Source organism: Dermacentor variabilis, chromosome 2 (genome assembly GCF_050947875.1).
Source record: "Dermacentor variabilis isolate Ectoservices chromosome 2, ASM5094787v1, whole genome shotgun sequence".
Classification (NCBI taxonomy): domain Eukaryota; kingdom Metazoa; phylum Arthropoda; class Arachnida; order Ixodida; family Ixodidae; genus Dermacentor; species Dermacentor variabilis.
This window is the reverse complement of record NC_134569.1, coordinates 41,847,777-41,869,838: the sequence shown is the minus strand read 5'-3', so window position 1 is coordinate 41,869,838 and position 22,062 is coordinate 41,847,777. Positions and strand designations below refer to the sequence as shown.

Below are 22,062 nucleotides of genomic sequence, written 5' to 3'. Positions count from 1 at the left end.
CTGTGATATTTGTTTGACAATGCTGTATAACGTTGTATTGTCGGTGTTGAAATTTATCTTTTTTATTTTTTCCTCTCCTGTAACGGCCCTCAAGTGAGTGCTACAGTATTCCCAAATAAAATAAATAAACTCAATACACCGCGTACACAATACGAACCCTTACCTCAATCGAAGAAATTTTGGAATCTTAGAATAGAAAAAAATCATTTTTGGTAACGTGATACGGCGAAAGCACTTGTTTTTTACTGCGGAGCTGCTATACGCTAGGATTTGGCGGTTTGTGTGCGTAGGTAAAAAATATGGCAGCCACCCCACCGCTAAAAGAGCTAAAGCATAAAGCAAAAGCATATTGATGGGTATGCCTCAGCTGCGTTTAATCGCGAGAAGTGTCAAAACGTATTGTGATAAAAAAATATCGTGATAAAAAGAGCAAAACCGGGATAGACGCTGTTTAGTATGGATTGCGGCTTGACGTCACGGGCTCTATAGCAAACCACCTAACCTTATCACAGTTCCATTCCACCCGTACAATGGGCAGGCCACGTGCGGTGAGGACTGCGGAAGAACAGCCCGCCTACGAAGAAAACTCTGCCAGCTTTAATTTTTTTTTAATTGTATCCCCATCTATCTGGTTGCTTGCGTGTTCGTGTACTACGCCTTAAGGTTTCAGGAGTAGACTGCACTGGAACCTGCTCCGAGGTCTCGGAGCCGGACATCGACTGGGGATCTTCAAGGCGCCCCGATGCTGAGGGCTCATGTGAAGATTGGTCTTGCAGTGTCTAATAGTCGCCCTGTGGACCGTCTGGAAGGGCTGCCATTTCTCGGACCGCCATGGGGTCTGCTTGATCGAGCCGTCCTGGAAGTTGCAGGACTGTATGCGAGCTTCAGGCTGGCTGGTAATCCGGGCGCTTAGCTGAAACGATATGGTCGGCATGCACAAGACGTCCTTCGTTATTCACCCGCACTGTATACGTGACAGCACTAATACGGCGCGTGAGCGAGAGCCTTCCCTTTCCTATATACCCATTTGTAACGGTAGGCCGCAAGTAGCAGCATCCAGCGCTGCATTCGGGCAGCTGATAGTGCTGGAATGGGCTTGTTGTGTCCGAGTAAGCCATTTAATCGCAGGTGATCAGAGTATATAGTGAACTCTCGTCCATAAATATATTTATGAAATCGTTTAATAGCGAACACCACCGCAAGCGCTTCTTTTACTATTTGGGAATACCCAGTCTCTGCTTTACTGAGTATTCGCGAAGAGTAGGCTATCGGTTTTTCATTTCCGTCGATTTTATGGAAGAGCACCACCCCCAATCCGTACGCAGACGCGTCTGCTACAAGGCCTATTGACTTCTCCAGATTGTAGAAGGTTAGGACACTGTCACTCGTCAAGCAACGCTTGCTCCTCTGGAAGCACTCTTCAGAGTCTTTGGGCCACTGCCACTGCCGAGTTCCCTTCAGTAATTGATATAGGGGCTTCAGCTGTGTGGACATATTGGGGATGAACTTCGAGTAAAAAGATAGCATGCCAAGGTACGCTCTTAGTTCCGATTCATTCCTTGGAGCTGGCGCAATCCTACACGGCTTCAACCTTTTCCGCGCATGGCTTAATACCACTTGCGCTGATAATGTGCCCCAGATAGGTGACAGACTCTTTGAAAAACTTACCATAGAGAAAGAAATTTCAACAAGAGCGGACACTCCCATAGAGCCCAGCGGCCGAATTGACTGTAGCACACCAAGCGGTTGTTGTTGACTCCTTCCGGTTTCGGTTTTGGGCGCGCGCGTTTTGAACACCACTTGGTACACGCCGCGCCGGCTCCGCTGCTCGGCGCGGCATTCATTTTTTCTTTCTTTTCGCTTCTGCTGAGCCTCGCGTGGCCTTGGCGTGGAATCGTTTCATTATTAAGTAGAAATGATTGCGATTGACCTTTACAAGACTGCACCGAATCTGTCAGGTGCAATTTCATAAAGAAAACGAAAGACGCCTTCTGAAATGATGAAACATTTATTTTGCTCTATATAAATGCTCGTTCCGGGCTTCTGCATTCATCCAAAGTTGTGGCACCAGGTAAGCAGCAGTCGTTGCCGTACGATGCTCCACCGGATGCCATCAGCTGAAAGAAAGTAAATTACAAGCATGTATCATTTTGGCATATTGACCTAACAGGAGTTACTGCGTGTAGAGGCGAAACGTGCGTAAGTGGTGAATGAGCGGCATTACAGATAAATTCACTTTTACGTATATTTCGCAGCAAAGACTCCTCCCAAACAATGCTACAAAATTTTCAAGCAGCCCTCCCTTCCCGGGCATTATTTCCTGCACTTCAAGTGCACAAATACACGGGTGACTGCGCGTTTCCAATGCAACTTGGCCTCAGTCGACACGATGGTACGCCAAGTACACAAAGGTGGCTACAACACAGGCTCAGCCAGACCATGTTACACGCTCGCAGAATGCCTTCTAATCGCACTGAAGTCAGACTCGTGGGTGCATAGCCTGTTTTCAGTCGCTCAGAATACATAATTGTCATGTTCTTGAGCTCCTCCGTGTTATCTTTTACGCGTCCTGCCGGCGCATGCAACACTCCCGTGTTATCACTCTCGGCAATCGCTCGTCGCGTTTTCGAGAAGCGTGAGTACCGAAATAAGGTATATGTTGTTGCAGGGCTATAAAATGCGTCACAAACTTGTCCCACTAAAATTCAGTACACGCAAAACCAACTCACTATGGCCGGCTTGCTTTTTTGCTAACACCTTCACAACCCCAGGAGCGGCGAGCAAGCCTCAAGATATCCTAAAGAGTTACCAAATAAGTTACAATACTTTTTCGGGTCAGAGAATGCGTAACGAACTTCTACCAGTAAGATTCAGTACACGCGAAACTGCGGCACACAGCCGAGCTGCTTTTCGCTAACTGCGTCAATAAGCCGGGCGCGGCAACCGTGCTTCTAAATTACCCCAAATATAACGACGTTAGTTACAATAATGTTGGGGGCCACAGAATGCGCGAAAACTTGTCTGTCTTAGGCGCTACGATGTAGTACACGCATGTACACGCGCAAATGCGTCACACGGCCGAGCCGGTTTTCGCTTACTGCGTCAATAAGCCGGGTGCGGCAAGCGTGCTCCAAAACTACCGAAATAAGTTACAGTAATGTTGGCGCTCATAGAAAGCGCCGCAAACGTCTCCCAGGACGAGGCATTAACTCAAATTAACTGCGCCAGGACGGCGGAGCTGTTTTTCGCTAACTGCGCCACTCGAACTAAGCCTAAATGTGCTTAAAATGCGCCGCACACTGTCAAACACAATTTCTCACCTTGCCGTAGTCCAGTAGGGCAGTGGTGCCGTGTCGAAATGCAGACGATACGCAAGAAAAGCATAGAGAAGGCCGGGAGCCCAAAAACATGGGCTATATCCAAAACAGACGGGTCGGCGAGCACGCGAGCTTCGTACGTACGACCAGCCTCGCTCACTCCTGCGGCTTGTCTGGCGCATGACGTATGCACGCGCGTCTGGCGTGCCGCTAGCTTGTTGCTAGGCAACGAAACAAAAAGTTGCAAAGTATAAGTTCATTTACACGCAAAACTTTTTCACTTTTAGTGGGAAGGAATAAAAAAAATAAAACGTTGTCTGGAAGTTTATTTCACATTCTTTTTTTTCTGATGCTCGCGTCAACTGACGGTTGTTGTTGAAACTAGGCGTGACGTGTTTCCTGTTGCCAGTTTTTGAAGAGTGTCCCCTCTTGTTGAATTTCTTTCTCTATGAACTTACATTTCTCTTGCTTGAGCCGAACGCCATGCTCCCGAAACCGAGCAAGAATGGCTTCAACGCGTTTGAAACATTCCATTTCGGACGCTCCCGTGATGAGCACATCATCGAGATAGCAGGCAACGCCCTTCACGCCTTTGAATACTTGATCCATCGCCGACTGGAATATGGCTGGGGCACTGGAAATTACATATGGCATGCGGAGGCACTGAAATAAGTCGATGTGCGTTTAAGCGTCAACAGTTTTTGAGAGTCAGGGTGCAGTTCTATTTGTTGGTACGCAGTGGTCAGGTCTAAGACCGTGAAGACCTTGCCTTCCGCAATTACTGCAAATAGGTCTTCGACTAAGGGTAATGGATAATGCTCCGTCATTATGCAAAGATTTAAGGTAATTTTGAAGTCTCCACACAGCCTCACCTTGTCTGCCTTGGGGACGACGACCACTGGTGTAGCCCAGTCGCTTTGTGCCACGGGAACCAGGACCCCGTTCCGTTCGAGCTGTCGAATTGCTTCTTCGACTGCTGTCCGCAGGGAAAAGGGAACCGGTCGAGCCTTGCAGAAAACTGGTCTGGCGTCTTCCTTTCGGACCAGCTGCGCCTTGTGTCCCTTTATTAGTCCTACCTCCGTAGAAAAAACATCGCTATACTTGCGTAGCAGCTCCTCCACCATTCCGTCTGTCTGCACCGTGAATACGCTCTTCCAGTCAATCCTCAGTTCGGCATGCCAGTCACGTCCAAGCAGCGACAGCTTCCTTCCAGGTACAACCACGACAGGCAACGTCTTCCGTTGTTCTCGGTAGACCACAGGCACTTCCGCTTGCCCTACAATTTCCAGTGGTGCGCCTCCGTACGTTCTAAGTTGCAGTCCTGTTTTGACTGGTGGCTGTAAACAAGACAGGGACGTAAAGACGCTCTCGCTAATAATTGAGACAGCGGCTCCTGTGTCGATCTGCATCTCCACCGGCGCACCTGCAATGTGCACTTGCACTCGGTAAGGTCGAGTCGTCGGTCCACTTTGCTGAACGTGAAGTTGTAGCTCTTCCACTTCATCGCTGTCGTTGAATGCATTAACCGCTTCTCGTTTTTTTTCTTGCACGCCTGAGCCAGATGACCGGTCATTTTGCAATAATGACACCTTGCCTTTCGATATGCCCAGTCTCCAGCATCGTGTTGCTCCGCACATCGGTAACAAGAGTTACCGGCTGCAAGACCCACCGAAGTTCTCACCTTTTGTCTTTGTTGACCCTTCTGAATGACGTGGACGCCTTCGTCGAGAAAAGTCTTGTCAGAGGTTGGGCGGAAGCCTTTGGATTCTTTCGCAGCCAGTTCCGCGCTTCTGGCTAGGTCATACGCAGTTTCGAAGCTTAGCTCCTTTTTCTTCAGAAGGCTGGCTTGAATCGAAGCGTCGCCGAGGCCACCCACGAACCTATATCGAAGAGCATCGTCCAGAAACGGCCCACAATCGCATCTTGCTGTCATATGGCGTAGTTCCACGGTGAATGCGGAAATTGTCTCACCTTCCATCTGGTAGCGGCGATTAAACTTGAACCTATCGGCGATAACTTTGCTTCCCGGAGAATAGTGTTCTCTCAGGACTGCGACGATTTCATCGAATGATTTGTCTTCTGGCTTCGCTGGTAGCAACAGGTCCTTCAGCGTTTTGTAGGGGCGTTTACCAATGTCCGTTATAAAGGCAGATTTCTTAAGGCTGTCATCTTTGTTTTGGGTCACTTTCCAGTAGTGGTCAAATCTTTCAACATAAGACATGATATCTTCTTCGCCATCATCGACGAAAGGCTCGAAATCCAAAAACTTCGCCATTCTTCTTGTCCTGCGCAATCTCGGCCTAGGCTTCGGATCCCATCCTCGTCGCCACTTGTTGTAGCATGCATACAGACGCTACTCAGATAGCAGGAATAGGAACGGCTTTATTCCCAAAACGCGCGCTGTTTATCTAGGTACGAACAGGGGGTGTGGCCGTGACGTCATTCTGTCACAACAAAAACCGTCGTGAATAGTAGCGGGAATGTGCTCAGCGACGGCAGGCTGCACGTAATACGGACGAAAATCATGCCGCAAACGCCAAGCGTATGCACCTTTGGTTGGATCACCCCTACCGACTCCACTTCCATCGTAATTGTGAGTGATTTCAACATAGACGTGTCTCGGCCAGACAGAAAGAGGTTTGTGGCGTTTCTTCTTGAAAGGTTCGGCATTCAATGTTACACGAACATCAGTGTGCCCACGACACGTCATCGGTCGTGTATAGACCTCACATTGGCCAAGAACCTTTCCAGTGTCGCCACAGAGCCACTTCCCATATATCATAGCGAGCATAAAGCGATAGTAACCTTGGTGACCAAAGATTAAAAGCAAACAAAGGAAGCTTAAAAATAAAAAGAATCATTGAGTATGTATTTTAGGGAAACGAGAGAAAAAATCGGGGAAAAAAAACGAAAGTCATTGTAATATGTGTCTTTTATTTGCAATCAACATATTTATCACCATACATACAGCTCCGCTGGTCATTCACTTTCGGCAGAGTTGAATGCCTCTGAATTTTTTGCCTACTCACACAAACCGCCAGTACCTAGCGTATATCAGCTCAGCTGTAAAAAATCAGGGCAATACCCGAAATAGAATTGACACGTGTCGTTCCAGCACATTCGTGTGCGACTGTCTCTAGAAAAAAACTGTCACGTTCTTCAGCGAAGTCCCATCTACACCGAGTGGCTTGTTTGCACTGCCAACTTATTTACTCTAACTCCATAAATCAGCGTTTATCAAGGGCTAGAAATTCACGCAGTGTGCGCCCCTTGCCATACTATGCATGCAACGAAAGACTTTCGTTCACACCCGATTGGATTCAATCAGCGAGTGAAAAACGCAATTTCGCGTGTTCCCGGTCCCTTACAAAGAAGAGCGTGCCTTAAATCAGCGCTCCGAAACACACAAAAAAAAAGAGAGAGACATGTAGCGTATCTTTTAAAGTATACATGAAAGAAAGTAAGTGTAAGTATGTATAAAGTGAGGATTCCCTCTAACCCTAGACGTACCGTTTTTTTTTTTCTTCTTCTTTAATTGGTTAGTGCTAACACTGCTGGGTTCCCGCCAACTTCAACCTGTGCCCCTGTCAAGCTCCCGCTTGGGTGCCCTTGATCCTTTCAGAAGCACGCGCTTTCCCTCCTCCTCGTTCTCCTCCTCCTCCTCTTGCATTCACCAGCTCTCATTTTACGCGCCGTGATCGTCTGGCGCAGCTACACAGGCCGCTCGTGGTGTGGTGCAGCTGCCCGTGTCAGCTGTTGCAGACCGGAAGCAACTACACGAGCTCCCCCGTTGAGCGCAGGATCGGAAATTATTCCTGCGTGTTCCACGACCCCCGCGCGTCGCACGCACTGTGCTCTAACAGCGCCACCCGTTCGCCATTTCTTCCAGCGGGAATCCCTTCTCTTGCGCAAGTTTGCTTTACTGTTGCCCCTGGCGCCCCACGGGCCTTCCTACGCCCAACTCATCAGCCAGTCCGCTGTCAGTGGGACCTCGTTCTCTGAAAGCAAAGCTACTTTTTTTTTTTACTCCTGCGCAGAGAGCAGGCCGCCGTCTGTTCTGCATCAAGCGGAGCTTGTGTGCTAATAGCTTCCACGTCCTTCGTGGTTGTTGCATACGTCGATTTGCCTCGATATAAAATCATAAAGGGCGAAACAGTTCTAGCCAAATTATTTATTAAGTGAAGCAAATTGGTAGCCTGAGCGGCGGTTCAAATGGGCTCTGTTTTAGCAACCTAATTGTACGGCATAAATATTGTACGACACGGCATCTTTCGCTAATTATTTTCTGTCAAGAATAAAAAAGAAAATACACAGCTCACATAACAACATTGGCCATTTCAACCTGGACACTGCTGTGAAAACTCTGTCAAGGTAACAGCGGAATATCGTGGACGTAAAAGTTGCACCAGATATGACTCATCGCAGCCCATATCCTGGCTTCACGCGACACGTACGCCCGTCTTCTGCCAGAAACACCGAAATAAGGAATGACTCATTTATTTAAGTTCCGTCTTTGTTTTGTTTTTACCATGTTTACAGACTGCCAATGCAGGACTAACACATCGGTGCAACATTGAGTTCCGCATCACATGATATTTTTTTTAAACTGTTCTTCAACACGCTTGCTTTCCTTTTTTTTTCGGAGCTCAATAATATCGCCCTACTTACTGCTCCCGTTTTCAAGGTGCGGCATTTGTTGCGTAGTATGAAGTAGAAGTAATGAAGTATAGTAGAAGGAAGTAACTGTTTGCAGCCTGTCCACATTTTTTTTTTATTAGTGCTAGAACTGGCAAAGAAGAAGATCTGATGACAAGCTCAGGAGAACGTCGCTACATTAATGACCCAGAATAGCAGCACCCGCATTCGCGAAACAACTCTTATGTTAGGCAGTTCGCGCAAGCATATACCAACCAATCCTGGAACCGGACATATACCGGACAACCGGACACGTTGGCATACTGACTAAATTAACGAGCATGGTGTCGCGCGCGCACATGAAAATATGAACACATCCTACTTGATAACTTCGGAAACTAGCTGTCAAAACGCTGGAGTGAGGAAGCGCGGCAGCAGCAGCGAGCGAACTTACCTTCGTGCTGCGTCTCGCATCAACGCGAACTAAGGCGCGGAAACACAGCGCGCGGCGGACGCTGTGCCCGTCGCAGAAGGCTTTCAAGATACAGCGGCACGGGCGGGCACGCACGGCCGCGTGGAGTATATATATATATATATATATATATATATATATATATATATATATATATATATATATATATATATATATATATATATATATATAAATTATTTATTTATTTCGCAAATGACATACAAATACGAGCCTGCCCAAGCCAGCAATGGGCTTGTGGGGTAGCGCTCGGCAGAATGGAGCAAGCCAGGGAGCGGCACAGTAAATCAATTATGTACAAGACTCAAAATAAAACTAAAGAAAGAAAGAAAGAAAGAAAGGAAAGAAACGAAATTACACATACAAATCAAAAATATAAGATTTAACTTCTTTCCGTGTGCTGGAAGATAAAACTTTATCTGGCAGGTCATTTAACACATCAGGTACATAGAAGGCACGGACACGTTTGCCATATCTTGTCCGTACTCTTGGTAAGGTAAAGCGGTCGCGTGTACGTGGGGGGGGGGGGGGGAGCGTTCCACCCCCTCCTTAAGCTCCCCACGGGTCCTTGCGCGCGACGTAAGACGAAAGCGAAGTCTATTCGCGTCGTTTTCACGAGAAGTATCTAAACTGTCCCTTCGACGTCGATGGCGCCGAACGGCTTGTGCTGCGGCTTGTCATGCTCTCCGCACAGCGGCCTGTTGTGCCTGGATGCAGCCGCGCTGCGTAGCTCGCAATGTATATAATTCGTCAGTGTAAAAGCTTACCAGACTAAAAGTTGGTTTACATTAGTCGTGCGGCACTCATGTGACAAATTCAACGCACGGGATTGGTGATACATTAGTTTGTTCTCATTCAGTTTCCTCATTCAAAAGCTTGCAAGGTAAGCAAGACCATCTGTTTCGCCATGCTGTGTGAAGACCAACGTCAGTGTCGGCGAGCTACGCAGTCTCAATTCGCGAAGGAGCAAGCTAGTAAAAGTTATGTATTTGGTTGTTTAACAGTCGTTTTGCTTCTTTCGTACTCGCCAAAACTGATACGCTCAGTGCGTAGGTTGCTGAATTCCAAAGACAAGATCATTCGATACCTGTCATCTACTGAGATATAAGTACACGTTAAGAAACCTAAAACGATCAGAGTCCCCAATACGCTGCGTATCTTGGCCAAGTAGGACCTTTAGAGCAAAATTAACCTAATGATTTTAATGATATTACATTGGCATGCTTATCAAGTTATTCAAACAGGTATAGCAGAAATTATATGCGTCACAGAATGATCCAATAACAATGCGTTTGCGCATGGCATTCTTTGTACAGCTCAAACGTCGCAAATGCACTGACAGCTAACTTTCTGCCGAGTCCTACACCTGTACTCGAAGCAAAGAATCTCGTCAGCTTTTGCTCTTGCTTTGTCTTATTATCTCAGAAATAAACTCTCTTTCTGTTCAATTCAATTCCATTCAAGAACTTCAACTGCTCCTTTTTATATACGCCGTGCAGTCAAAGTAAGGATACCGCCATTTGCGCAGGCAACGTCGGACCCAACCTTGGTTTGCATTCATTTGGTCCGAGTCCTAAGCAACGATCGAAAATTGTGGAGAAAAACTTAAACACAAGCTAGCAGACTCAAGATGTCGCTATCATGGAAATACAGTTCCGCAGCAAAACTAGGAGTCTTTGCGCTATTATTGAATTATTTATTCGAGAGCTCGTTTCGAAAACAAAGAAAGAAACGCCACAACTCAACACAACAGCTCCGTGATACACGGCACACAGATTGTTGTTACGTATGGACTAGTTGCTCTTTCTTTATTATTATAATTTTTTTTCGTTCAGTACCAGTGGATCATGAGACAACTGTCCAGAAACGGAGTTCGCGGATCTCCACCGTCGCGCCATCGACCTCACGTTAGACGGGCTCCCTCACCCACGTAGATCGATAATCTACTCGATGTTTACAACCCCGCGCAGTGGTGCAGCCGGGCAATTCCGGGCGCTGCTGGGCGACAGGCGGGACCCAGCATTTAAGTGTGACAACGCAGCGCGCGCAGACACCGCTTTCCCAACCGCCCGCGTTCTCGAGGAGCCCAGCTAGACGCGATTGGGCAAGAGTGATGTCTCGCGTGTTCTGCCTCTATTACTGCGACATTTATTTTATTTCATTTTTATTTTTGCCATTCCTCTATCTCTCCTGCTGTCTCGGGCTCGCCAATGCATGTATACGTAATGCTCCGGGAAGCGTGAAGGGCCAAAAAACGACCTCGTTCCGAAGGGCCCCGGGGGCAAGCGAATGGGGACGACGAAACGACGGCGAGTCGTCGACTCCTAAATCACAGCCGCCGCTGCTGCCTGGCCAGAAAAAAAAAAAAAAGTACGTGCGCGCGCTCGATCGCGCTGTGTGCACGCGTGTCTGCGTGGCCGTACACGCGTGCGTGCGTGCGTGTTTAGGTCTGGACGTTATTGTTGTTGTTATTGATGTCTGCTTTTTCGTGCTTTTTTTTTTCCCCGGTGACGCTCCCTGTCTTCCTTCCGGATGAGTAGGGGAAAGAGCGCGGTAGGCGCGCAGACAGGATCGAGAGGCTCTGGCCGCGTGCAGACATGCGAGAATCAATCGCTTTCCCGGAGGAGAAGGCACGCGCCTCTCTTCGCCGTAGCCATTCCACACCCTCGAGTAGGTTCGACGGGCATAGGAAGGAGTCTGGGTGCCGTGCAGTTGCGTACTGCGGTGTTAGCGTGCCAGAGACCGTTCCGCGCTGGACAGCTGTCTGCGATGGGCTGCGATGAGCCGCCGCGAGACGCAAAAGAAACGTGTAAAGGATTCCGACGAATACCCAGGCGCTTTTCAGTGCAGTTCAATACTTTTTCATAAGAACGGATTTGCGCTGGAAATAATATTATAGGAACAAGTTCATGCATTGGTTCACCTTTGTTATTAGCGTGGCATCTTGCTTTGTTTTACAGCGGAGCTGCTAAGCTTTTCGTAAGTCTGTTTCGTGCCGACAGAAAACTCGGCCCAGCTGTGCGTCGCCGTGCTACGCAACCTCCTCGGATCACACACGTGCGTAGAGGGCAGCCTCGCCGCGACATGCGTGCGCTTCGCCTTCCCTCCTCCCAGCCGAGGAGAAGCGAGTGTTCGCTTAGCCGCGACGTCACGGATATGCTAGAAAGCTCTGCGCAGCCGGCGCGCCGACAGACGTGTCGCCTCTCTCGTCCAGTGAACGCGCGTGCAGAGCCGCCACGGGGCGACCGAAGAAAGGCACGACTCCGGAGAAAGAAGCCGCTTACACGGAAGCTTCGTGCGCGCCTCAGCGGGACTACGATCGACGAAGGAGAGCCGATCCTGCCCATCGCGCCGAGGCCGCCGCCGACAAACGCCGTCGCCGAGCCGAGTTTCGGGTCAGAGACAACGAACGCTGCCGACTGAATGCTCGGCGCCGCCGGTTCCAGACCTGCGTGTCACCGAGAACTTCCAACGCCGAGCCCGCAAATCCATGGGAGGTGCGAACACCCGCTTCCAGCGCGAATTCCTCGGCATAGAGTTTGGGCACAGCTGCCGCGTCTGCGACCGGCTCTGGTTCGACGTGAATCTCTCCACGGTGACCTCGGTGCGGAACTTTGAACACAAAGCTATGTTGACCAAGATATGTAAGAAGCCGGCTTGGGACGAGGCTACCGTGCGGCGGGGCGACTCGCTAAATGCAATCATGGAGATATGGATGCATGGCTACAAGTGTGGCCACGCCTTGGCTCGATAATCTACAGGTGTAGCCCAGGCAGCCGGTTGAGCAGTGGGACGACGACGCTTGCCGAAGACCTGCCATTTTGCCCACACCCAGTCGGACGTCGACGACGAGGACCAGATCGACAGTGATGATGACTGGTATTGCAGCACTGTACTGAGCAAAAGTATACGAACCACGGGGTCGCCGGAAAAACTGAATTGTTTCGTAACTACCATGCATAAACTGAAATTGACGAGTACACTGGAAAGTTCGCAATGCCAAGTTTGAAGCGCAGGCCTCAATTTCAATTTGCATTCCCAAGGGGTCGAAGACATCGGCTTTATCGCGCAATCCGTGGTCCATATACTTTTGCTCACGGGTCTACATAATAAAGTGGGGTGCATGTATTGTGGCTTGTATGCGCGTGACTTGCTGTGGCTTGTGGAGCTTACGGGCCTAAGCCGTATATGAACTCGCAAGAATTTGGTGAAACTTAGCGAATCTTGGTGAAACTTAGTATGAGCATAATTAAGCCATGCATAAACTTGCAAGACTTAGCAAAACCTAGCAACACTTAGTGTGAACCTAGCCAAGCCATGCATAACCTCTCAAAACTCAGCAGCACTTAGTATGAACCTACCCGAGCCATGTTAAAACTCGCAAAACTTAGCAAAACCTAGCAATACTTGGCGAAAGCCTGAACTAGCTCTCTTGCACCACTAGTGCAAACTGCCCACATTTTTTTTAAATTTTATATTTTGCTCTTGTACGTACGTGTGAGTGTTTGCACGTGCTACAGCGTGCTTTCTATTATCTTTATTTGCTATTAACTTATTTGAAAGCAAATTTATTATTATGGTGTGGCTTAGAAGTTCTTAAATAGAGAAGCCAGAGACGTACTGCTTACAATCTCTCCAGTACAACCGCACATGCCTATACGACGTAGACAACTTGCGGACGAGCCTACTGCTAGTGCATGCTCCAGGCTTCCTGCGCGCCTTTCTCATATGGTTTACATCAGGCGTAGACGGAATCTAGACGAAACAAAACAACATTTCCTGCTGCAAGAACGAGTTTAGGTGATTATGTTGTGTTTTGATTGCGTTGTGTTTAGTTAATCATGTTAAGTTGTTGTTCGGTTGTCCTTTTCTTCAATATGGCTAGCTCGGGAAACGTTGTGATCATAAATGCTGCGGATACCGCAATTTCCTGCACTTCGCAACAACGGAGCAAGAACGAGAACAGGAAGATGTACTGGAAAACGCTGCCACAATGGGCACCTCAATAAATGCTTACCATGAAGGGTCCGTTTCAGAATAGCAAAATGAGTTGGTCTATACAGTTTTCATTACTATAGATGCAAAAGTTCTGTGTGCACTTAGCGGCTTCAAAACGTAGACGAATAACGGTGTGCGTCTTTCTTAGGTTTCAGATTATCGACAAATGGCGCCAAGTGTAATATAGTGGGTGTTTCACATACGTTGAGCCAAGCTTTAAAAATATTCAAATGCCACGTAGCCGGACCGAACCAAAATAATGTTGTTTGCCGTCGCTTGGAGATACTTATAATATTTTTTTTTGCATTCCGCCTAATTAGATTATAGCCTTAATTAATTAATCAACTTCTCAATTATTATGTTTAGATGAAAAGTGGCATTAAGGGAATTGTAGAGCAACACGAGAAACTCCCGATACAGCTTTCTGTTTTTCAATACGTGCTACATAAAAAGTGTTTTTCCGAGCGTGAAAGAAGCCCGCAAATGCGCACAAAGTGCCTCGAGCGGCCAGTCGCGCAGAAATTTTGCGTATTTTCTCGGGCTTCTTTCACGCTCTGAAACACACTTTTATCTAGCACGTATTGAGCAACAGAAAGCTTTATCGGGAGTTTTTCATGTTGCTCTACAATTTTCTCATTGACATCTTTCATCTAACTATAATAATTGAGAAGTTGAATAAGTAAGACTAATTATGTGGTTAGGCGGAATGCAAAAAGTAATATAAGTATTTCCAAGCGACGGCGAACAACATTCCTATTATTCGGTCACGCTACGTGGCATTTGCATATTTTTAAAGTTTAGTTCAACTTATGCGAAACAGCCTGTATGTAATACTGGCTGCTATGGTGCGACGGTTTTGTAATGACCCAGTAGCAGCATATGGGCTTTCTTTCCTTCTCTTCTTTTTTTTTTTTGACAGCTTAGTTATATGACCAGACTTTAGCATCACAGAATGGTGCCGGCTGCTACTTTTCGCATGTGGAAAATGGCAATATCATGATTACATCTCAACGCGAAGCCATATCAACAAGATCGGTTTGCCTGGCTGCCTATCTGGGAATAGCTGTCAGGACAGACTGAAGTACTTTTTAGTTAGGTGCGTTCGTTAGGTTTAGTCATCATCTCAACCGTTGCAAGGATACCAGAAAATAACAGCGAGGGCATGCTTTTTCACGTTAGCAGTGTTTATTCTGTGTAAGAGTAATGGAGACGCCTGAAACTTTTGTTTGAACTGAACCGAGCCGCTCATGTTGTCTGATGGACGCAACGGGGCGCATTCCCGTATCACACACAGGCAGAATCACAGTAACTGGCGTGCACGAGAATCTTTGCTTGCAGTTGTAAGCTGCATTATAAATTAAAGAAGTAATGCTTGCCGTTGTTAATTATCCTCGCGCCTCAGTGGGAGGGGCGGTCCTCTCACAGCTGTAATGAAATCTAACACTAACGCTCGTTTAAAAAAAAATTAAAGAAAAAGCGAAACCCTCTTCGTCTGCAGTAATTCATCAGAAATTCACCTGCTTATACCCTTTCACTCGTCGTTCGAACGGGGAGCTCTCTGCGAGTATTTCGCTGCCGCGCTCGTTGTTTCAGAGCAGTGAATCGAAGGAGAACAACAAAAGAGTGCCAGTCCACAAACTCTGTGCCGCCGCAGCCTGAATACAATAATTGAGGCCCTCGTCATTTAGAGCGTCGCCTGTTATCTGTAAGTAAACTCGGTCGCGGCGCGTGATTTCGTTTCTCCTTTGTTTGTGTTCCCTTCTCGCGAGTCTCGTCGGCAGCGAGCTACACGCGAGAGACCGCTTAGCCCGGGCAGCTGTTTCAGCAGCCGCTTCAACTCGCAACAAAACACTCGACGTATACGTAACAAGAGATTTGCAACTGCGAGCACTCCCCACGCGACGCTTATTCACACAGTGGGACCGAGTGGAAGGGGAGCAGTCGTCCAATATACCCGCGCCAGTGTGATGGCCCTCCCCCTAGCCTTTTCACTCGGTCCCAAAGGATTCGTCCGCTGCTGGGATAAGGCGAAATTCGTTACAATGAAAGGTAATGTGCAAAACAGCGCGGAAAGTGAAAACCGTGAGTAACTCGCAGCAGAAAGGCGAGGAGAGAAGCACCTCCGAGTATACCTTATCGTGGCGAAACACTCACATCTGTAAGCTGCATCGCCAACGGCCGTGCGCTGCTGTCATGCAGCTCGAAACTCGGGAAAGCGGTAGGAAATGGTGCCGACTGTATACGGCGAGCCGTTGGGATGCGTGGCTCATACGACCTGCTGTCGCTATTTCGTGCCTCGAATTAAGGAAGGAGAGAAAGAAATATCGCAGGTTGCTTTGTTGAAGCGCATTAGCGCGGCGTTCGCTAAATTTATCCGCTTCACAACAATAAGGGTGAGGCGAAGGAAACACTAAGAGTGCAAACCGTGTAGGATTGCACAACTTCGCTCAGCCAGCATCGGAATGGAGATAGGGCGAGATTAACGGGACCCTTTCCGTCCTCGAAACGTAGACTTCTTTGCGCAGCTGGTCATTCTTCTAGTTCACACGGCATTTTGTGATATCCGTCCGTACCCGGACAGCCTTGGACACTCGTAGAGAGAAGTGTCGTTTATCTGGGCTATACTACAATTATTGGAAACAGTGTATAGCTTACAGAATGTCGCTTAGTATAAGTATTGTAGAGGACAGAGTTGGTAGTATTAAACTCCGTAGCGAATCACTCAAAACATAGCATCAAAACAAACCAGCACCCCTATTCACTAAAAAAAGTGATTACTCTAGAATTGCCTCTAAAATCAGAGGTCAGCTAGTATTGATGCTGGACATAGTCGTTAGCGAAGGCCGCCGGCAAGTGGCAAGGATGACTTACCAATAAAAAGCTTTGTAAAATTGACCCCAGGTCACTTCTAAGTCATTGCGGAATTATTGGAAATTAACCTGATTTTGAAAACAGGATTGGGGCAGTTCATCCACGCAAATCAAATCTGTTACTATTAATTCTCAGTAAACATGTCTCATCTCAAACATGGAATAAGCGACTACAAATAAAATTGGCCATCTATGTGCAGCCGTGCAAGTCACACGTGCTTGTCGCTTCTCTTCCTATTTCCTAGTTCCGTCTATGCGCTAAAGTGATTTAGGAATCGAAAACAAACTCACCCGAAATTATGGTAAAAGACGCAGTCCAACCCCTCACGCTCCCAAACAAGAAATATTTTCCATTTCCCAATTCACTGACCAAAAGGGCCACCGTTTTCAGTGTCGCGCCTCATGAAGCCTCCGTAAAGACGCCTGTTTGACCCAAAACCATTGTAAGAACGTCTAAGTTATCTGAGCTGCAAGTAATTCTCACCTAAAAGTCAAGAAATGTCAAGAAAAAGCAATGGAGTGAGGAGCGAAAACAGTCATGGAAACTATAACACGACATGCCAACGTGGTAACTGCATTACACCTGTTGTTTAGCTTGTATTTGATCTATCTCTTTTCTTGTGTGTGTAAGCATGCGCTTACTTTTCCTTCCTTCCAGCCCTCGGAAGTGTGTCAAAAGGCCTATGTTATATTTTAAAGTGGTGTCATGGCTTTCTTATGAACTTGTGTAATACGCACACATTTTGGTCACTTGCTTGCTTCACATCAGCGGCACACGGGAGAGTGGCCTAGTATTTCTTCTTAGTGTAGCCAACCCCACCCCACCCCCTCCAAGGAAAAGTAAAAGAGAGAAAAGAAATGACACTCGTTCTTTTTTTTAATATCATGCAGGTTGAGCTATTGCCGTGCTGTTTCTCGCAAACATCTGTGCACATTTCATCTCATAAATATTTGTGGTCGATTCTATCACTATCTGCTTTAAGTAGATGTATTCCCTTACCACTTCCAGTGCCTCGCGACCTATCGTAAACTGTTTTTCTTTTCCGAGACTGTTAAACATTACCTTAGTTTTCTGCAGATTAATATTTAGACCCACTCTTCTGCATTATCTGTCCAGGTCAGTGAGCATGCATTGCAATTGGTCCCCTGAGTTACTAAGCTCGGCAATATCATTAGCGAGTCGCAAGTTTCACATATTTTTAAAGGGGCCCACGTAGAGCTAGTTTGGTGCAAGTGGTGGAGATGATTTGTCCCACTAGCGCTTTCTACCGCCTTTCCACGGTGCTGAAAGAGTATTTCATTAGAAAAAAGTACCTGACATCGTCATTCCCTTGCACTGGACTGAGCTGGCTTGGCAAAAGTGTCGACCTCTTCGAAGCAACTTAACTAAAGCGTCAGCAGAAGAGGTAAACGTCGGAAACTGAAATATTCCTATCTTCTTCTCATTGTTCTTCTCGTTCTTGTTCTTCTTAACTATCATTGTACTATATCAAGATAGCGAATTATAAGAGCATCTGGCGTGTAGCTAATTAAAAAAAAAAGGACATGGACATACGTATAGCGCTTGATCCGGCCCCAAGTGCGCCGAGTTGCTTCTTTGTTCAGACTTGCGTGCAACGTGCTGCGTTTCCGGCTCTTTCGAATCGAAGCGCAAACAGCAACAGGGTAAATTACAATGTAACGCTCCAAAACACGCTGTTTCCCCTGCGCCAGGCTTTCTTTTGCTGCTGATAACGAAGAAGTACCCGCGCTTTTAAGGATTTCGACAACGTCTCTCACAGTGATCCTCATTTTCGGTATTTCACGACAGCGTTTTATCAAGGTGGGCAAGACTAGCGTGCGCCGACAAAAAACTGTCGAAACACCGCCTTTCAGACCAGTCGTACAGGTGTTCTAATAAGGAGAGAGCGCCTACGACGAGGTGACGAAACACGACAAAACGCCACGACGAAAGGGAAAAGCGCATGGAATTCCTTCACTGTATGGCTCGCGCTTCTGCTGTTCCCACGTCACCGCGCCGCGTCATCAATCAAGCCGGGTGGGTGTCGTCGTAGTCGTCGTCGTCTAGGGGCGGCTCTGATGCGGCGACCGACGGACGGGCCGCAGCTCTTCGCTGTTAGCGGCTCGAGCTTCGGCTCCCGTTGGCTGCGGCGGAAGACAGCGGGCGGTGATATATCGTATCTACGGAGGCCCGAAGCGCCGTTCCGGACGCGCTCGGAGCGGAGTGGCATCGGAAAGCTATTCGTCTATCACCGGGGCACCGGAATTCCGACCATCCGCCCAACCGCACACCGGTCTCCAGCGCAGCGTGCGGGAGCATTTTCTGCGCTCCTGACGTTTTTTCGTCTCCCGGAGCTTTCAAACTCACCCTCGCTAACTGAACATCATGTATGCTCTCTTCTTGCCTGCCAGATCACCGTGCCAACACTTCCTTCACACCCTCTCCCCCCCCCCCCTTTCTTTTTCGTTCGACACCGCCAGCTATACAAAAATAAAGCAGCCGGCTTCCCGACGTTTCCCGAAACTTCTTCAGGATTTCTCATATGACACCGATCTACCGAAAGAGATCACCGCGCACCTTAAGGCGAGAAAATGGATACCCTCCGCGATGGCCCAGCCACCGCATCTTTCTACTGCTTTGTTTTACAAGGCCGCGGGTTCGATTCTCGACCGCGTCAGCCGAACTTCGACGGCGGGATCGAAAATGCAGAAGTGCTCGTGCACCGAAGTAAGGCTGCAGGTTCAACAACCTCAGGTGGTCAAAATTGATTCGAAGCCCTAGAATCCTGCGCTTCTTATAGCCCGTGCGTTGCTTTTGCCCGTTAAAGTTCATCTACAAATCGATCAGTCAACAATTCTAAATGATTTGTCAGAACAGGGCAAAACTCTCTAAACTGTCGAGTATTAACTCGTATCGACGACAACCGCTCCGATGTGTTATTAGTTCATAATTTTTCAACTAAGTAACCCTTCTGTGTCTATTCCCGAAAACTTCACATATTTCCACCGTTATTCAACATGAGCTCTACGTGTATATTTGCGTGCGCCAATATTAATGAATGTGGATATATATTTATTGTATGTGTTACTTGCGTCTTAATATTCCCTACTTCAAGATCTCACAACATGACGTCCGTAACTGCGCGCGTGCTTTCTTTCGACATTGTGCGGGAACGTGCACAACGATGCTTCACGAAAACGCTCCTCCCGTGCGCAGGCCGCCTCGTCTCTAATGCACCAGTGTCGTCAAATAAGTGCAGAGAACAGCTCAAGCGTAACGTCATCATCCAGCGTTTCTCCATCACTTATGCACGCTTGTGATGCAAAGTTCTCATTCAGTGCGCTTATTTACGCTAGCCGCTCAGCGGACTCAAATTTAATTTTTCTTTATGGCGCAGGCATAAATACAAAATAGCGAGGCCGGCGCTGCATTTCTAGTAACGAAAATGAGGCTAATGAACACGGCATCCCAACTCGTCGCAGAATTTCATCGCTGTCCTCTTCGCTCTCTTGGTTGTGATGAATAGTCAACCGCAACAACTACTCTGTAGTGACTGCCCAACTGAATGAGAACACTGAAAGCGGAAGCAAAGCTTTGTTTAGGTTTTCCAAGCGTTGGATGGTTGTCTATCCTCATTGAGTGCTTGATGTTTACTAATATTACAAAATATTATTCCTTTAGAGACACGGAACCTGGGCATGCTCGAAGTTATCACATTTGCTTTTTTAAGAGAAAGTGGTAATAATAAAATTGGCAGAAACAAAGAAATTTTAGTTCCGAGCTGCAGCGGCATGTTATTTCATATACAATGTCGGCGAGATGTAGAATCTTCTTGCAGTGCATTAAAAAAATGAAAGAAACAATTGTCATAACACTACTTGACGCTTCTAGGTGTCTGAAAGCTTCTATAATGCTCTTGCTGTTGTTCCACAACATAAATCACGTTAAAAATTATAGTGACGCAGGGTTCAAAACAAAAACGGCGCTGGGCGACCTTTTCGGAACATTAAACACATTCTCTTTGGACTTTTGTGCGTGAGTACGAAGTTCAGGTGTTCCCTCTATACCTTGTGCTTTTCAGTAGCACCTCACGAGATCTCGGAACCTTCTAGAGAGCATTTCGTCAACGCCTAGATCAGTCTCGTTTGAAAAGTCGGTGTTCTTGAACCTTTATTCCTGTAAAGAGTCGATTTCTGTTCCTGTGGAACATTTACATGGCTCCTACCCTTCTCCACTGCCTCCGCGTGCTTCACCGAAGCATAGCTGTTGCGCTGTTGCGTCACCATAGCTGTTGCATCGGTAACGGCAATGTTGAACGCACGGTTACTTTATAAATTTGCGCTCTCAAGTTAGCATCGTCGAACATACGAGGTGTCTTTAAAGATTAATTCTAGGCGTAGAGCTTCTCCCGCAGATTTGTTGCAAGTTACAAGCACTAATGCAAAGGTGTTTGCCTGCATCAACAATTCCGAAGTCCAATTTTTCGTGCTGGGTAACATTTTAACGTCTCCACTGGCTCTCTAGAAATTTTATTTCGCACTTCCAACAAACTAACAAGAAATTTCTCTACAACGTTTCAATCAATGCGCACTTTATTTCTTTAGAGTTTCGCCTTCTCAAGTTCTGTAGTTCGTGAACAAAAGTTTTGGCCGCCGGCAAATATCGTAAATAGACCGAATTAGCCAAAACTTAATATAGTCCTACGGCGCCCGCAATTAAATTACAACGTGAAATTCCCCCGACACGTTCCTCTTAAGATGTGCTTTATTTTTTCCAAGTGTCATATATATATATATATATATATATATATATATATATATATATATATATATATATATATATATATATATATATATGCCCGATAGGTACAAAACGAGACATGTTGAATACCTCAGCAAGCTTGACACAGACAAAAAGATGGGTAAATTTTTGTAGAACATATCTCATCATACCTGTGTGCACTTCTAGACTTCCCATGTATCATCCCCGACATTCCCAACATCTTCCACAAATTTCCTTTCGGTATCCTTTGTGCACTTTCATTCAGTTTCCATCGGCAGTCGGAGTGCCTATTCTCCACGGAATATTAATCGCAATAAGGGGCTGGCTGTAAAGAGCTTTCGATAATGCCTCCGTAAATTCCTATGAATCCATACTGGCTGTTAGTTGCTGGTAACAGGAAGACAAATCTAACCACTGCGCGCAATATACCTCATCGTTCTCTCCTTGTGCTTCACTATGAATACCACGAATCATGTATATATATATATATATATATATATATATATATATATATCTGAACGAAAAGAAAGGAAACCGAGAAGCTCGGTGTGGGTATGTGTGCACGAATGCCTTACCGAAAGTTTGGTTCACAACAGGTTGTATATAGTGTGTATAATTGTTGAGACAAGCAGGAAAAAACGGTTCTGGGGCTGCAGACAACTAGGCTCAGAGTGGTTCATGCTGCATTTCTTTTATATTTTCATTGCAAACGCTTCGAATGGCATGTTGTTGTATTTTTCGAACTCAAGCTAGAGTAGGCACATCACCAAACAGCTGCGGGTAAGGATGCCGTACACCAACTAGCAAAAACTCTTTACTTGGCCGCACTTGGCAACCATTACCTGACATTTACAGCCGCATTCAACTGGCAAAAAGAGCAACAGGCTGTGCAAGCTTTCTGGGCAGAGACATCCAGGAATAGAATGACCTTGTCAAAAGCCTCGCATGACAAAAACAGAAAAAGGGAAT

The 22,062-nt window shown here is 46.9% G+C and overlaps 1 protein-coding gene and 1 long non-coding RNA gene across 2 annotated transcripts in view; one reads left to right on the top strand and one right to left on the bottom strand.

The window, feature by feature from the left end:
* The window catches only part of LOC142571698 (cell adhesion molecule 4-like), a 344,797-nt gene that overhangs the window by 124,462 nt on the left and 198,273 nt on the right, over positions 1–22,062 (top strand). The gene's annotated exons all lie outside the window — the stretch shown is intronic.
* LOC142571697 (uncharacterized) lies at positions 1,990–3,760 on the bottom strand. The gene is made up of 2 exons (XR_012825923.1): positions 3,321–3,760; positions 1,990–2,117 (listed from the first exon to the last, which is right to left on the bottom strand). It is a non-coding gene; the product is annotated as an uncharacterized LOC142571697 (long non-coding RNA).